This window comes from Capricornis sumatraensis, chromosome X (genome assembly GCF_032405125.1).
Source record: "Capricornis sumatraensis isolate serow.1 chromosome X, serow.2, whole genome shotgun sequence".
NCBI classification, from domain to species: Eukaryota; Metazoa; Chordata; class Mammalia; order Artiodactyla; family Bovidae; genus Capricornis; species Capricornis sumatraensis.
The window spans coordinates 49,528,442-49,545,093 of NC_091092.1; positions in this window are offsets into that span (position 1 = coordinate 49,528,442).

The window sequence follows — 16,652 nt, forward strand, 5'->3', positions numbered from 1 at the left end:
TGATGTGAAGAACTGACTCACTTGAAAAGACCCTGATGCTGGTAAAGATTGAAGGCAGGAGGAGAAGGGGAAGACAGAGGATGAGATGGTTGGATGGCATCACTGACTCGATGAATTTGAGTTTGAGTAAGCTTCGGGAGTTGGTGATGGACAGGAAAGCCTGGCAAGCTGCAGTCCATGGGGTCGCAGAGAGTCAGACACGACTGAGTAACTGAACTGAACTGGAGTGAGGAATGGATTTAAATCCAATTTTTTTTTTTTTGATTATTAGAATGATGGAATGAATCAGCCTATACGGTTTTCTTAAATGTATATTGCTGAGTGCTTACACTGTTCCAGATATTGTGTTAGGCAGTGGAGCCCAGTGAACATATAATCCTTTGTAAAGTGTATCATCCTGCTCTTGGACTTTTTATGGACTTCTGAACTGCCCTTGTGTCCAGACTGAAATTAAGTGGTAAGTAATCCTGTAACCTTGATTGCTACAGGGGATGGAGGAATTCACGGCTATCATTTTGAATATCGATTGTTTTACTTCTTTATTATTATGAAGGAAGGTTATATTTTTATTGGAAGTTAGAAATTATTTTTTCGCAGGTTTAGTGAGATATTATTGCCACAAAACATTGCGTAAGTTTAGGTTGTACTTGTTGACTTAGTGGTTAGTGATGTCGAGCACTTTTTATATACTTGCTGGCCATTCATATGTCTTCTTTGGAATATATGTCTATTCAGTTTTCTATGCACATTTTAATCAGGTTGCTATTTTATTATTGAGCTATACGAGTGTTTTACATATTTTGGATATTTTACTCTTATCAGATGTATGAATTGCAAATATTTTCTCCCTTTCCTTGGGTTGCCTTTTCATTTTGTTGATGGCTTCCTTTGCTGTGCAGAAGTATTTAAGTTTGATATAATTCCATTGTTTATTTTTACTTTTGTTGCCTTTGCTGTTTGTGGCAAATCCAAGGAGTTTTTCAGGAACAATCTCAGGGCACTTAACCTCTATGTTTTTCTCTAGAGAGGTATGGTATCAGATCTTACATTCAAGTCATAAAGGTATTTTGAGTTGATTTGTGTGTATGCTATTAAGATAGAGGTCCAATTTCATTTTCTTGCCTAGAAGTCAGATCCTCTTTGTTTTTCTGAGAAACACATCAATTGGTATTCAAATTTGAAAACATAACACAAAAAATTATATTTGTAATGTGATTAAACTGTATTATACAAGGGATTGTCATCAATATGAACAAAATGAAACCTGTGTAGATTAAGTTTCTGTTGGGAAACAATTTCTTCATCCTGGGCCTTGGAAGATTAAAATACTTGATTTGAGCTAGGAAAGACATGTCTCGGGAAGTTTACTTTTGGGAGGCAGCCATGATTGTGCTTGGGCCTGCTCATACTGGTTGCTATATTTAAAGGAATTTTGTGAGCTGATTAATGTCATGTTGGTAGCTTTGAAAAACCCCATGGAAATCAACAATTGCTACAGATCAGTTACCTTCCTATCTTGTCTAAGAGAGCCAGCTTTTGTCGCTGTTCCACAAAGTGGAATTTCTCTCTTTTTATTTTCACTAGAACTTCTGCAATTAGATTTTCCAAATATACATAGTCTTTACTTATGGTAAGAGGTTACAGTACAATCGTAAAGCTTATGACTCTTTTGAGTTTTTTCTTTGGTCCATTCAGTTCAGTTCAGTCGCTCAGTCATGTCTGACTGTCTGTGACCCCATGGACTGCAGCACACGGGCCTCCCTGTCCATCACCAACACCTGGAGTTTACTCAAACTCATGTCCATCGAGTCGGTGATGCCATCCAACCATCTCATCCTCTGTTGTCTCCTTCTCCTTCTGCCTTCAATCTTTCCTAGCATCACGGTCTTTTCTTATGAGTCAGTTCTTCACAGCAGGTGCCCAAAGTATTGGAGTTTCAGCTTCAGCAGCAGTCCTTCTAATGAATATTCAGGACTGATTTCCTTTAGGATTGACTGGTTCCATCTCCTTGCAGTCCAAGGGACTCTCAAGAGTCTTCTCCAACACCACAGTTCAAAAACATCCGTTCTTTGGTGCTCAGCTTTCTTTATGGTCCAACTCTCACATCCATACATGACTACTGGAAAAGCATAGTTTTGACTATACAGACCTTTGTTAGCAAAGTCTCTGCCTTTTTTGTGTGTGTGTGCCACTTTATTTTTTTAACTGAAGGATAATTGCTTTACAGAATTTTGTGGTTTTCTGTCAAACATGAACAAGAATCAGCCATAGGTACACCCATGTTCCCTCCCTCCTGAATCTCCGTCCCATCTCCTTTCCCATCCCTACCCTTCTAGATTGTCACAGAGCTCCTGTTTGTGTTCCCTGACTCATACAGCAAACTCCCATTGATTATCTATTTTACATATGGTATTGTAAGTTCCCATGTTATTCTGTCCATACCCCTCACCCTCTCTCTCCTCCCCTTCCCCATGTCCATAGATCTGTTCTCTATGTCTGTTTCTCCATTGCTGCCATGAAAATAAATTCATCAGTACCATCTTTCTAGATTCCATACATATGTGCCAGTATATGATATTTATATTTCCTTTTCTGATTTACTTCACTCTGTATAAGTCTCTGGGTTCATCCACTTCATTAGAACTGACTCTAATGTGTTCCTTTTTATGGCTGAGTAGTATTCAATTGTACATATGTACCACAACTTCTTTATTCATTCATCTGTCAATGGACATCTAGGTTGCTTCCATGTTATAGCTATTGTAAAGAGTGCAAGTTTTGAACATTTATCAGCAAACCATAGGAGGTGAGACATCATATGTGCTTAATATGGGCTCTACTACTTCCTTGTTTGGCATTACTAAATGTGCTCTGGTTTCCTCACCTGAAAGTGGAAATAATGATTTTTCTACTTAACACCTTAAATTACAGTGGATATTAGATTAATCAACAGAAAACACTTTGAACTATATTTGTTTAGCTATTGCTTATACATTATATAATGATATTAATGTTATTTTTGCTATTGTTAAGAGACAATTAAGAGGTCTCTGCAACACTGTAGCAGACAAGGACTCAGCGAGGTGTCCAGTGGTTGTATTATGTCTGCAGGGAGCTATATAATGTCCATGTTTAGAGTTCTATATTATAATTTCATTTACAAACTCTTAGTCTGTTCTCAACTTTTATGGTGAAGAATTGAGGGGAAATTTGTGTCTGAATCATTGCTTTTATTATTTGTTCTTCCCTAACTACAATGGGGAGAAACAGATAATAACAACAATCCTTAACAACAATGAGGCGTCCCAGGTGGTGATAGCAGTGAAGAATCCACCTGCCAATGCAGGAGATATAAGAGTCACAGGTTCGATACTTGGATTGGAAAGATTGCCTAGAAGAGGGCATGGCAACCCAATCCAGTATTCTTGCCTGGAGAATCCCATGGACAGAGGAGCCTGGTGGGCTACAGTCTAGTCCATAGAGTTGCAAAGAGTCAGACACGACTGAAGTAACTTAGCATGCAACTACAATGAATCAGATGAGGGCAGCAATCTTCTATATTGTTTTCTAGTGAATACCCAACACCTTGAAAAGTGGTGCACAATAAGTGTTTAATACATATTTCTTGTATTGTATGAAGAATGAAGAGATGGGCATACTGCATGGGGGAACATGGTGAATTGTGCAGGGGATTTGACTAGAAGATTAGGTAATGAAAGGAAATAGTGGAGGATTTGTATATGTTGATAGTTGCATTATTTCAAACAGTGAAATAAGTTTATGAATACAGACTTGTGTTTTGGCTGTGTCCAAATATATTGACAGAAAAATAAATGCCTTCAGATGAATCAAATCAGTCCATATCATGCTTCAGCTTCTGCAGACTGTGGGATAGCTTTTGCCAGAAGTTATTTCCTTTGAATCCTTACTTGAATATTATATGGTTCTGAATGTATTCAAGGCATCATCTGTATCAGTTCAGAAGTATACGTGGTCCATATTAAAGTGAATTAATTGTTTGTTATTGCAATGTGATTCAACAATATGCTCTTAGATGTTAAACATTTATTTATAGATATTATTTGTATTAAAAATTGAAACATAATGGAAATACAATGTTATATTAGTTTCAGGTGTATTATATAGTGATTTGATATTTGTATATATTATGAAATAATCATCATAATAAATCTAGTATCTATCTATGCCCATAGAAAGTTATTACAATATTATTGATAATATTTTTTATGCAGTATATTACATCCCATGGTTTACTTATTTTATAGTTGGAAGTTTGTACTGTTCATCCTCTTCATCTATTTCACACCCCCACCTCCCTCCCCTCTGGCAACCTCAAATTGTTCTGTTTTCTTTGTTTTAATTTTAGAATCTACATAGAAGTGATATCATATGAGCCCTCTAGGTCAATCCATGATTTTCACAAATGGCAAAAGTTCATTGTTTTTTAACAGCTGAATAACAATCCATTGTATTATATATATATATCACAGCTTCTTTATACATTCTTTCACTGATGGTCACATTACTTGTTTCCATATCAAGGCTATTGTAAACAATGAAGCAATGAACATTGATGTGCATTTATTTTTTTTAATTAAAAAATTAATTTATTTATTTCAAATGGAAGCTAATTACTTTACAATATTGTAGTGTTTTTTGCCATACATTGATATGAAAATCAGCCATGGGTGTACATGTGTTCCCCATCCTGAACCCCCCCTCACACCTCCCTCCCTAGCTCATCCCTCAGGGTCATCTCAGTGCACCAGCCCTGAGGACCCTGTCTCGTGCATTGAACCTGGACTGGCAATCGATTTCACACATGATAATATACATGTTTCAATGCTATTCTCCCAAATCATCCCACCCTCGCCTTCTCCCACAGAGTCCAACAGTCTTTTCTTTACATCTGTGTCTCTTTTGCTATCTCACATACAAGGTTATCACTACCATCTTTCTAAATTCCATATATATGTATTAATATACTATATTGGTGTTTTTTCTTTCTGACTTACCTCACTCTGTATAATAGGCTCCAGTTTCATCTACCTCATTAGAACTGATTCAAATGCATTATTTTAATAGCCGAGTAATATTCCATTGTGTGTAAGTACCACAGCTTTCCCATTCATTTGTCTGCTGATGAACATCTAGGTTGCTTCCATGTCCTGACAACTGTAAACAGTGTTGCAATGAACATTGGGATACATGTGTCTCTTTCAGTTCTAGTTTCCTTAGTGTGTATGCCCAGCAGTGGGATTGCTGGGTCATATGGCAGTTCTCTTTCCAGTTTTTTAAGGAATCTCCACACTGTTCTCCATAGTGGCTGTACTTGTTTGCATTCCCACCAACAGTGTAAGAGGGTTCCCTTTCCTCCACACCCTCTCCAGCATTTATTGTTTGTAGAATTTTGGATAGTAGCTATTCTGACTGGCTTGAGATCGTACCTCATTATGGTTTTGATTTGCGTTTCTCTGACAATCAGTGATGTTGAGCATCTTTTCATGTGTTTCTAAGCCATTTGTATGTCTTCTTTGGAGAAATGTCTGTTTAGTTCTTTGGCCCATTTTTTCATTGGGTCATTTATTTTCCTGGAATTGAGTTTCACAAGCTGCTTGTATATTTTTGAGATTAATTATTTGTAAGCTGCTTTGTTGTTATTAGTTTCTGATTCTGAAGGCTGTCTTTTCACCTTGCTTATAGTTTCCTTTGTAGTGCAAAAGCTTTTAAGTTTAATTAGGTCCTATTTGTTTATTTCTGCTTTTATTTCCATTACCCTGGGAGGTGGGTCATAGAGGATACTGCTGTGATTTATGTCAGAGAGTGTTTTGCCTATATTTTCCTCTAGTAGTTTTATAGTTTATGGCCTTACATTAAGATCTTTAATACATTTTGAGTCTCTTTTTCTGTATGGTGTTAGAAAGTGTTCTAGTTTCATTCTTTTACAAGTGGTAGACCAGTTTTCCCAGCATCACTTGTTAAAGAAATTGTCTTTTCTCTATTGTATATTCTTAGCCTCCTTTGTCAAAGTTAAAGTGTTCATAGGTCCAAGGATTTATCTCTGGGTTTTCTATTTTGTTCCATTGATCTATATTTCTGTCTTTGTGCCAGTACCATACTGCCTTGATGACTGTAGTTTCTTAGTATAGTCTGAAGTCAGGCAGGTGATGCCTCCAGTTCCATTCTTCTTTTTCAAGATTGCTTTGGCTTTTCGATGTTGTTTCTATTTCCATACATATTGTGAAATTATTTGTTCTAGCTCTGTGAAAAATACTGTTGGTAGCTTGATACAGATTGCACTGAATCTATAGATTGCTTTCGTTAGTATACTTATGTTCACTATATTGATTCTTCCAATCCATGAACATGGTATATTTCTCCTTCTATTTGTGTCATCTTTGATTTCTTTCACCAGTGTTTTATAGTTTTCTATATATAGGTATTTTGTTTCTTTAGGTAGATTTGTTCTTAATTATTTTATTCTTTTCATTGAAATGGTGAATGGAATTTTTCCTTAATTTCTCTTTCTGTTTTCTCATTGTTAGTGTATAAGAATGCAAGATATTTCTGTGGGTTAACTTTATATCATGCAAATTTACTATATTCATTGATTAGCTCTAGTCATTTTCTGGTGGAGCCTTTAGAATTTTCTATGTAGAGGATCATGTCATCTGCAAACAGTGATAGTTTTACTTCTTCTTTACCAATCTGAATTCCTTTTATTCCTTTTTCTTCTCTGATTGCTGTGGCTAACACTTCCAAAACTATGTTGAATAGTAGTGGTGAGAGTGGGCATCCTTGTCTTGTTCCTGACTTGAGGGGAAATGCTTTCAAATTTTTACCATTGAGGATAATGTTTGCTGTGGGTTTATCATATATGGCTTTTATTATGTTGAGGTATGTTCCTTCTCTGCTTTCTTTGGAGGGGTTTTATCATAAATGAATATTGAATTTTGTCAAAGGCTTTCTCTGCATCAATTTAGATAATCGTATGTTTTTTTTTATTTCAATTTTTTCATGTGGTGTATCATATTGACTTGTGAATATTGAAGAATTCTTCATCCCTAGGATCAAGCCCACTTGGTCATGATGTATGATATTTTTAATATGTTGTTGGATTCTGTTTGCTAGAATTTTGTTTAGGATTTTTGCATCTATGTTCATCAGTGATATTGGCCTGTATTTTTCATTTTTTGTGGCATCTTTGTCTGGTTTTGGTATTAGGGTGATGGTGGCCTCATAGAATGAGTTTGGAAGTTTACCTTCCTCTACAATTTTCTGGAATAGTTTGAGTAGGATAGGTGTTGGCTCTTCTCTAAATTTTTAGTAGAATTCAGCTGTGAAGCTATTTAGTTCTGGGCTTTTGTTTGCTGGAAGATTTCTGACTATAGTTCTGATTTCTGTGCTTGTGGTGGGTCTGTTAAGATTTTGTATTTCTTCCTGGTTCAGTTTGGGAAGTTATGCTTTTCTAATAATTTGTCCATTTCTTTAAAGTTGTTCATTTTATTGGCATATAATTGCTGATAGTAGTCCCTTATGATCGTTTGTATTTCTGTGTTGTCATTATTTCTCCATTTTCATTTCTAATTTTGTTGGTATGATCCTTCTCCTTCTTTTTCTTGATGAGTCTGGCTAATGGTTTGTCTATTTTATTTAACTTCTCAAAGAACCAGCTTTTGTCTCTGTTGATTTAGGCTATGGGCTGCTTTGTTTGTTTTTCATTCATTTCTGCCCTAATTTTTATGATTTCTTTCCTTCTACTAACATTGGGGTTCTTCATTTCTTCCTTTTCTAGTTGCTTTAGGTATAGAGTTAGTTTTTTTTTTTTTTTTTCTTGTTTCTTGAGGTATGTCTGTATTGCTATGAGCCTTCATCTTAGCACTGTTTTACTGAGTCCCATAGTTTTTGGGTTGTGTTTTCATTGTCATTCATTTCTATGCATTTAAAAAAAAATTTTTCTGTGATTTGTTGGTTATTCAGAAGTGTGTTCTTTAGCCCCCATATATTTGTATTTCTAATATTTTTTTCCCTGTAGTTGACATCTAATCTTAACACATTGTGATCAGAAAAGATGCTTGAAATGATTTCAGGTTTTTTTTTTTTTGTTTTTTTTAATTTACCAAGGCTAGATTTATGGCCCAGGAAGTGATCTATTCTGGAGACAGTTCTGAGTGCACTTGAGAAAAAGGTGAAATTCATTGTTTTGGGGTGAAATGTCCTATAGATAACAATTAGGTCTAACTGCTCCAATGTATCATTTCAAATTTGTGTTTCCTTGGCAATTTTCTGTTTGCTTGATCTATCCATAGGGGTGAATGGGTTATTAAAGTCTCCCAGTGTTATTGTTTTACTGTATTGCTATGCTCCTATGTTGGGTGCGTATATATTTAGAATTGTTATATCTTCTTCTTGGATTGATCCTTTGGTCATTATGTAGTGTCCTTTTGTCTCTTTCCACAGCCTTTATTTCAAAGTATTTTTTATCTTATATGAGTATTGCTCCTCCTGCTTTCTTTTGGTCTCCATTTCCGTGAAGTATCTTTTTCCAGCCCTTCACTTTCGGTCTGTATGTGTCCTTTATTTTGAGGTGGGTCTCTTGTAGACAGCATATATAGGGGTCTTACTGTTTCCATTAAACCAGTCTTTGTCTTTTGGTTAGGGCATTCAGCCCATTTACATTCAAGGTAATTATTGATAGGTATGATCCCATTGCCATTTACTTTGTTGTTTTGGGTTCGAGTTTATAAACCTTTTCTGTGTTTCCTGTCTACAGAAATAGTTTAGCATTTGTTGAAGAGCTTGTTTGATGGTGCTGAATTCTCTCAGCTTTGTTTGTCTATTAAGGTTTTGATTTCTCCTTCATATTTGAATGAGATCCTTGTTGGGTACAGTAATCTTGGTTGTAGGCTTTTCTCTTTCATCACTTTAAGTATGTCCTGCCATTCCCTTCTGGCCCAAAGAGTTTCTATCAAAAGATCAGCCCCCTTGTGTGTTATTTGTTTCTTTTCCCTTGGTGATTTCAGTATTTGCTCTGTGTGTTTGATATTTGTTAATTTGATTAATATGTGTCTTGGGGTGTTTTGCCTTGGGTTTATCCTGTTTGGGACTCTCTGGGTTTCTTGGACTTTGGTGGCCATTTCCATCCCCATTTTAGGGAAGTATTCAACTATTGTCTCCTCAAGTATTTTTTCATGCCCTTTCTTTTTGTCTTCTTCTTCTGGGACTCCTATGACTCAAGTGTTGGGGCGTTTGACATTGTCCCAGAGGTCTCTGAGGTTGTCCTCATTTCTTTTAATTCTTCTTTTTTTTTTTTTTTTCCATTTCTGCTCCATTTATTACCAGCATTCTATCTTCCATCTCACTTATCCTATTTTTGCCTCAGTTATTCTACTGTTGGTTCCCTTCCAGAGTGTTTTTTATCTCAGTTATTGCATTATTCATTATTGATTAAATCTTTTTTTTTATTTCTTCTAGGTCTTTATATCTTCTCAGTCCTTGTATCTGGTCTATTTATCTCGAACTCCACTTTGTTTTCAAGATTTTGGATCATTTTTACTGTCATTATTCTGAATTATTTTTCAGGTAGACTCCCTATCTCCTCCTCTATGTTTGTTTTGGTGGGCATTTATCATGTTCCTTTACCTGCTGAATATTTCTCTGCCTTTTCATTTTGTTTAGATTGCTGTGCTTGGGGTGGCCTTTCTGTATGCTTCAAGTTTGTGGTTCCTCTTTACTGTGGAGATTGTTTTCTATGGGTGGGATTGGATGGGTGGCTTGTAAAGGTTTCCTGGTTAGGGAAGCTTGACCCGTGTTCTGGTGGGTAGAGCTGTATCTCTTCTCTCTGGAGTGCAATGAAGTGTCCAGTCATCAGTTATGAGATGTCTGTGAGTTTGGTGTGACTTTTGGCCACCTGTATTTTAATGGTCAAGGTCATGTTCCTGTGTTGTTGGATAATTAGCTTGGTATGTCTTGCTCTGGAACCTGTTGGCTTTTGGGTGGAGCTTGGTTTCAGTGTAGATATGGAGGCTTTTGGATGAGCTTTTGTTGATTAATATTCCCTGGAGTCAGGGGTTTTCTGGTGTTCTTGCTTTGGATTTAAGCCTCATGCTTCTGGCTTTCAGTCTTATTCTTATAGTAGCCTCAAGACTTCTCCATCCATACTGCACTGATGATTAAACATCTAGGTTAATGGTGAAAAGATTCTCCACATGGAGGCACAGTCAGAGAGGTTCACAGAGTTACATGGAGCAGAAAAGAGGAAGGAGGGTGATAGAGGTGACCAAAAGGAGAAGAGGGGGAATCAAAAGGGCAGAGAGCAATCTAGCCAGTAATCAATTCCCTATGTGCTCTCCACAGTCTGGAATATTCAGAGAGGTTCACAGAGTTACATAGAGAAGAGAAGAGGGAAGAAGGAGATAGAAGTGACCAAGAGGAGAGGAGTGGGAGTCAAAAGGAGAGAGACCAGTCTAGCCAGTAATCATTTCCCTAAGTGTTCTCCATACCCCAGATTCACAGAGTTGGGTAGAGAAGAGAAGGGGGAGGGAGGACATAGAGGTGACCTGGGGGAGAGAAAGGACAGTCAAAAGGGGGAGAGAGCAATCAAGCCAGTAATCACACTCTTAAGCAAAAATGGGTACTGAAGATTGGATTCTTAAAGGTACAAAATTGATAACAAATACTAAAAAGCAAAGATAAAAAGTCTAGAGTAGAGGTTGAACTCTGAAAAATACAATATTAGAAAACAAAACAATCAGAAAAATTATAAATATATATATATATGAAATTTGCTTTAAAATAAGGTCTTTTTTTTGCAAGACCTTTTACGTTATAAAAATGAAAATTAAGGGAGTAGCAAAGAACTTAACAATTTTAAAAATTTAAAAATGATAATGGTAAAATATATCTAGGAATTTCTCTGGAGCTGTTGAGGGCAGTGTAGGGTCAGTTCAGCTTCAGATAGTTCCTTGTTCCAGCTTATACTGCTTTTCAAGTTCTATAGGCCCCTTTCAGTGTAGTCAGTGCTAACTAGAGGGTTTTAATCTGTTGCACCTGTCACTTCAAAAGTGGTTCCCTCTTCTTTGTTTATTTTGGCTTCCTCTGTTTGCAAGTCTCTTCAGTGTCTATTTCCACCCTGACACAATGGGGCAAAGGTGGTCACTTATTTAGGCTCATATAAGCCTTTGACTGTGTGGATCACAATAAACTGTGGAAAATTCTGAAAGAGATGGGAATACCAGACCATCTAACCTGCCTCTTGAGAAATCTGTATGCAGGTCAGGAAGCAACAGTTAGAACTGGACATGGAACAACAGACTGGTTCCAAATAGGAAAAGGAGTACGTCAAGGCTGCATATTGTCACCCTGCTTATTTAACTTATATGCAGAGTACATCATGAGAAACACTGGACTGGAAGAAACACAAGCTGGAATCAAGATTGCCAGGAGAAATATCAATCACCTCAGATATGCAGATGACACCACCCTTATGGCAGAAAGTGAAGAGGAACGAAAAAGCTTCTTGATGAAAGTGAAAGTGGAGAGCGAAAAAGTTGACTTAAAGTGCAACATTCAGAAAACAAAGATCATGGCATCCGGTCCCATCACTTCATGGGAAATAGATGGGGAAACAGTGGAAATAGTGTCAGACTTTGTTTTTGGGGGGTCTCCAAAATCACTGCAGATGGTGATTGCAGCCATGAAATTAAAAGACACTTACTCCTTGGAAGAAAAGTTATGACCAACCTAGATAACAGATTCAAAAGCAGAGACATTACTTTGCCGACTAAGGTCCATCTAGTCAAGGCTATGGTTTTTCCTGTGGTCATGTATGGATGTGAGAGTTGGACTCTGAAGAAGGCTGAGCACTGAAGAATTGATGCTTTTGAACTATGGTGTTGGAGAAGAGTCTTGAGAGTCCCTTGGACTGCAAGGAGATCCAACCAGTCCATTCTGAAGGAGATCAGCCCTTGGTGTTCTTTGGAAGGAATGATGCTAAAGCTGAAACTCCAGTACTTTGGCCACCTCATGGGAAGAATTGACTGATTGGAAAAGACTCTGATGCTGGGAGGGATTGGGGGCAGGCAGAGAAGGGGACGACAGAGGATGAGATGGTTGGATGGCATCACGGACTCGATGGACATGAGTCTGAGTGAACTCCGGGAGTTGGTGATGGACAGAAAGGCCTGGCGTGCTGCGATTCATGGGGTCGCAAGAGTCAGACACAACTGAGTGACTGAACTGAACTGATTCAGTTGTACTGTGGGGAGGGAGGATCACTGCAAACAAATATCACTAGCATGTGTAGGGAGTGCTCACAGTGTCTTTGCCACACTGAGTTTGCCCCACTCATGGCATGTGTGCTTTCCCAGTCTACACTGCTCAAGCTCCAGGTTGCTCTGTAGGGGAACTGTTTAAAGTGGGCCCTGGGTTATGTGCACTTCCCAGGTCTAAGCCACTCAGGTTCAGGTTCTCAGGTACTCCACAAAGGCACAGACTCAGTTGGGCCTGCCTTTTGTGCCCTTCACAGCTCAGGCTACCAGGTGCTTGGTGAATGCACTCTCCCATGTGGGCAGAGCATCTTATCACTTCCCCACTCCCAGCTCCTTGTTTTCCTGGGTGTGCAGCATGAACACTCTCTCAGGTGTGCCATGTGTCTCTTCTGGGGAGCTGATCTCTGACTGCAACCCTCCCAGTGGATGTCAACCATCCAGGATCCCAGGAAGACTTGGTTAACAACTGGGAGCCTGCTCACAGTTTGGTGGAGGATGCTGTCTCTGGGGCTGAGATTGACCCTTGTCTTCTGGCTCTAGCTGTCGCCTGCCTGCCTCTCTGCCTCCAGCGGGGGGGGGGGGGGGGAGGGGAGGGGCAAGCTGGTCTGCAGCTGACTAGGTCTCCTCTAGTTTTCATTCAATCCTTTTTTTCTGTGAGGAGGACAGGCTGTGCCTTAAAATTTTTTCACAGGAAAGTTCTGTCTCTCTCTCTCTCTCTTTTTTATTTCTCTCTGGCTATCCCACAGTCTGGGTTGCTACCTCATGTTAGCTCCCTCAGATTGTTCTCCGGGTATTCAGACCTGGTCCTTATCCTAAGCATGCACCCTATTCTTCCCTGTTCAGTCTCTGCTCGCTGCTGGCAGATGCAAACCTCTGGGCTACTTCTCCACTGGGAATTGCAGTTAAGCAAGTACTCTCTGTTTGTTTGTTTTTTTTTTTCCTCCTGGTTATGTTGCCCTTTGAGATTCCAAAATCTCCTCACAGACCTGCCAGTGAGAGGGTTTCCTGGTGTTTGGAAACTTCTCCTTCACGACTGCCTCCCCAGAATTGGTCTCAGTCGCTAACTATTTTGTGTGTCTTTTTATCTTTTATATTTTGTCCTACCTCCTTTTGAAGAGAATGGGCTGCCTTTCTGGATTCCCAGTGTCCTCCACCAGGGTTCAGAAGTTTTTGTTCTGGAAGTTTCTCAGCATTCAAATTATGTTTTGATGAATTTGTGGGGGAGAAAGTGGTCTTCCCATTCTATTCCTCCACCATTGTAGGACCGCTGTATATATCTTTTGAAGTAGTGTTTTTGTATTCTTCAGGTAAATACCCAGAAAAGAAATTACTGGCTCATATATCAGTCCTTTTTTTAATTATTTTGGAAATTTTATTTTTTTTTGTATAGAGGCTGTACAACTTTACAATGCCACCACAGTACACAAGAGTTTCCTCTTTTCCCCCACTCACCAACACTTGTTTGCTGTCTTTTGATGATAGCCATTCTGACAGGTGTAAGGTGGTAATCCATTGTAGGTTTGATTTGCATTCCCCTGATAATCAGGAATATTGAGCGTCTCTTCACATGGCTGTTGGCCATCTGTGTGTCTTTGAAAAAAAATATCTATTCATGTCGTGAGCCCATTTTTCAATCAGGTGGTTTGGTTTTTAATGCTGAGTTGCATGAGTTATTTGCATTTCCTGGATATTAACTCCTTATTATATACATAATTTGTAAATATATTCTCCAACAAGAACCTGCCTTTACAATTTGTGGATAGTTTCCTTCACAGTGCAAAATCTTTTTAATTTGATGTAGTCCCATTTGTTTATTTTTATTTTGTTTCACTTGCTCAAAGAGACAGATCCAAAAATATGTTGTTGAGACCAATATCAAAGACTGTACTATGTTTTTCTTCTATGAGTTTTATATTTCTTTGAGTCGAAACAAAACCCTCATCTCCGCCTCTATCAGGTATTTAGACTCTGAAACATCAAAGAGTCATAACAAAAGGAAAAGAAAGAGAAATAATTAAAAAGTAAGGAAGAATGTTCTGAAGCCTGGGTGAATTGGTTTTTCCTTGGGCACTGTTCATACTGAGCAATATGCTAAGGAGAAGGTGAAGTGTTCTTGTAACTGAACAAAACTTTATTTTTGGTTTCTATTGTGTAATTCTCTTTAATGATATTAATTGAATGAGAAAGAACAATACAGCTAAACTTTTCCAAAGTGGTCTCTGAACTACCGGTTTCCAGTTCAGTTCAGTTCAGTCACTCAGTTGTGTCCGACTCTTTGCGACCCCATGAATCGCAGCATGCCAGGCCTCCCTGTCCATCACCAACTCCCGTACCTCACTCATATTCACATCCATCGAGTCAGTGATGCCATCCAGCCATCTCATCCTCTGTCGTCCACTTCTCTGCAAGCCCACAAACCCTCTCAGCATCAGAGTCTTTTCCAATCAGTCAACTCTTCCCATGAGGTGGCCAAAGTACTGGAGTTTCAGCTTTAGCATCATTCCTTCCAAAAAAATCCCAGGGCTGATCTCTTTCAGAATGGACTGGTTGGATCTCCTTGCAGTCCAAGTGACTTTCAAGAGTCTTCTCCAACACCATAGTTCAAAAGCATCAATTCTTTTATGCTCAGCTTTCTTTATAGTCCAACTCTCACATCCATCCATGACTACTGGAAAAACGATAGCTTTGACTAGACAAACCTTTATTGGCAAAGTAATGTCTCTGCATTTTAATATGCTGTCTAGGTTGATCATAACTTTTGTTCCAAGAATCAAATGTCTTTTAATTTCATGGCTGCAGTCAGCCATCTACATTGATTTTTGAGCCCCCCAAAATAAAGTTAGATACCGTTTCCGTTGCTTCCCCATCTATTTGCCATGAAGTGACGGAACCAGATTGCATCATCTTAGTTTTCTGAATGTTGAGTTTTAAGCCAACTTTTTCATTCTATTCTTTCACTTTCATCAAGAGGCTCTTTAGTTCTTCTTTGCTTTCTGCCATAAGGGTGGGGTCACCTGCATATCTGAGGTTATTGATATTTCTCCTGGCAATCTTGATTCCAGGTTGTGCTTCATCCCGCCCAGTGTTGCTTATGATGTACTCTGCTTATAAGTTAGTAAACAGGGTGACAATATACAGCCTTGACATACTCCTTTCCCAGTTTGGAATCAGTCTGTTGTTCCATGTCCAGTTCTAACTGTTGCTTCCTGACCTGCATACAGATTTCTCAACAGGCAGGTCAGGTGGTCTGGTATTCCCATCTCTTGAATTTTCCATGGTTTGTTGTGGTGCAAACAGTCAAATACTTTGGAATAGTCGATAAGCAGACATAGATGTTTTTCTGGAACTCTCATGCATTTTTGATGATCCAACGGATGTTGGCCATTGTATCTCTGGTTCCTCTGCCTTTTCTCAATCCAGCTTATACATCTGGAAGTTCATTGTTCATATACTATCAAAGCATGGCTTGGGGAATTTTGAGCATTACTTTGCTAGCATGTGAGATGAGTGTAACTGTGCAATAACGTGAGCATTCTTTGGCATTGCCTTTCTTTGGGATTGGAATGAAAACTGACCTTTTCCAGTCCTGTGGCCACAGCTGAGTTTTCCAAATTTGCTTGCTTATTGAGTTCAGCACTTTCACAGCATCATCTTTTAGGATTTGAAATAGCTCAACTGGAATTCCATCACTTCCACTAGCTTTATTTGTAGTGATGCTTCCTAAGGCCCACTTGATTTTGCATTCCAGGATGTCTGACACTAGGTGAGTGATTAAACCATCGTTGTTATCTGGGTCATGAAGATCTTTTTTGTATAGTTCTTCTGTGTATTCTTGCCATCTCTTCTGCTTCTGTTAGGTCTATACCATTTCTGTCTTTTTTTGTACCCATGTTTGCATGAAATGTTCCCTTGTTATCTCTAATTTTCTTGAAGAGATCTCTAGTTTTTACCATTCTATGAAACTGAAAGTGAAGTCACTCAGTCATGTCCGACTCTTTGCGACCCTGTGTGCTGTAGCGCACCAGGCTCCTCCATCCATGGGATTCTCCAGGTAAGAATACTGGAGTGGGTTGCCATTCCTGAGGACAGCTTTCTTATCTCTCCTTGCTATTCTTTCAGTTCAGTTCAGTTCAGTTCAGTCACTCAGTCAGGTCCAACTCTTTGCGACCCCATGAATCTCAGCACGCCAGGCCTCTCTGTCCATCACCAACTCCCAGAGTTCACTCAAACTCACGTCCATCGAGTTGGTGATGCCATCCAGCCATCTGATCCCTTCATTCAAGTGTGTTTATCTTTTCTTTTCTCCTTTGCCTTTAGCTTCTCTTCTTTTCCAAGCTATGTGTAAGGCCTTCTCAGACAACC